This window comes from Trichechus manatus, unplaced genomic scaffold, assembly GCF_000243295.1.
Source record: "Trichechus manatus latirostris isolate Lorelei unplaced genomic scaffold, TriManLat1.0 scaffold00008, whole genome shotgun sequence".
NCBI classification, from domain to species: domain Eukaryota; kingdom Metazoa; phylum Chordata; class Mammalia; order Sirenia; family Trichechidae; genus Trichechus; species Trichechus manatus.
In genome coordinates, this window is record NW_004443944.1 from 8,034,889 (window position 1) to 8,036,845 (window position 1,957).

Consider the following 1,957-nt stretch of genomic DNA (forward strand, 5'->3'; position numbering starts at 1 on the left):
CAGTGTAAACAGAGTTTCCCTGGGGTGTGGCCTGTATCACCTTTTATCTTACAAGAGATAAAAGGAAAGAGAAGTGAGCAGAGAGGGGGGGACCTCATCCAACCAAGAAAGCAGCACCGGGAGCAAAGCTCACCCTTTGGACCCAGGGTTCCTGCGCGGAGAAGCTCCTCAACCGGGGAAAAACTGATGACAAGAAACCTCCTCCAGAGCCGAGAGAGAGAGAAAGCCTTCCCCTGGAGCTGATGCTCTGAATTTGGACTTGTAGTGTACCAGGCTGTGAGAACAAACTTCTCTTTGTTAAAGCCGTCCACTTGCGGTTTTTCTGTTACAGCAGCACTAGATGACTGAGACAACTAGAAATAAAACTTTGTGCTAAATTTAACAGAAGACGTTCTATAAGACTTCTTGAAATAAAAAGGGGAGGAGAGAGCGTTGAGTTGTCCTGCACAGACTGCTCATCCATGTGTATGGGTCACCACTGCTGGAGAGGGTCACTGGAGAGGGTCACTGGAGAGGGTCACCGGAGGGGCCGGAGGGCTCCCAGCAGGAGACTGTCTGGGCAGAAGTGGGATTGAAGCAGGTCAAAGGGTTGATTAGAAAATAGGCACCATTAAGTCAACCCACTCATCATCGAGGGCTGTGACTGAAGAGCTTCCTACTTGGGAGGCAGCTGCCCCAACATCTGTGGCCACAGGCTGGTGGCTCTGCCCTGTGACCTTCGGTCAGGGGTTCATCCTCCCAACCAACACCACAAGCCCTTGTGGGAAGGCCAGGCTCAGGTGCTCCGGGACACCTGCCGAGCATTTGGAGGTGACCGACACGTGTGCGTGGCCAGTGTTTCAGCCGACAATCCCCCATGGTACACTAACATTTGGTGGTTAGGGTGTGCTGGGGGCAAAGAGCCTCGACTTACGCAGATGATCCCAAACGAGAAGTGCGCGGCGAGCTGACTCACACACGGTGCTCATCATCTGGAATGCCGCCATGTATGTGCGCTCAATGACAGGAGTCCCATTTCCTGTTTACACTATGTTCTGAAGTCTAAAGCACTGGTCGGCACTTCTCCTTTGAAGCAGTGGGCAAGCAGGCCTTCTAAGGGGGGCTTGGAGCTGAAATTCTCTCTCTCGGTCAAAAGGTAATAACAGGCTCATGGGGTTGAGGGATGATCTTCGAGCTCATTTTGGGGGTTGCCCATCTCTTGGAAGCAAGGGCATCAGTTGGATACTGGAGGGTCCTGCATCCTCTCCATTCTCTCTTCCCATCTCATCACTGCAGGAGTGAAGCCTGGGTCCTGGCAGGGGAGAAGAGGAGAGGAACGAGCTTTCAGCCTTCCTCTGTCCTCTCTCTGTCCAGCCCCTGGAACCTCGGCCTGGCATCCTGTGTGGCTCCTTCCACGGCTCCCCCTGACGCGCTCATTTGGCAAGCACGTATCAGAGAGCTGATCACACGCCGGCTCCACCATCAAATGGACCTGCGTGCTTGTGGAGTTGTCTTCACTGCTCTGAGCCTCAGGTGTCCTGCCCGTCAAATGGGGATGACGGCAAGGGCCTCACTGTGCTGCTGAGTCCCACAAGACAAAGCACATCAGGTGCTCAGCTCTTCCTGCGAGCATGCCCAGCAGGGTGAGGTAGTAGCAATTCTTAGGTTGCTTACTGAGCCTGTGTGTCAGGGTGCCAGGCTGGGCACCAGGCAGGACACAGGGTGAGGCACACGCTGGGCCCAGGTGAGGTGCTGGGCAGGACACAGGGTGAGGCACAGGCTGGGCCCAGGTGAGGTGCTGGGCAGGACACCAGGTGGGGAGCAGGCTGGGCGCCAGGTGAGGTGCTGGGCAGGACACCAGGTGGGGAGCAGGCTGGGCGCCAGGTGAGGCACAGGCTGGGTGCTGGGTGAGGTGCTGGGCAGGACACCAGGTGTGGAGCAGGCTGGGCCCAGGTGAGGTGCTGGGCAGGACACTGGG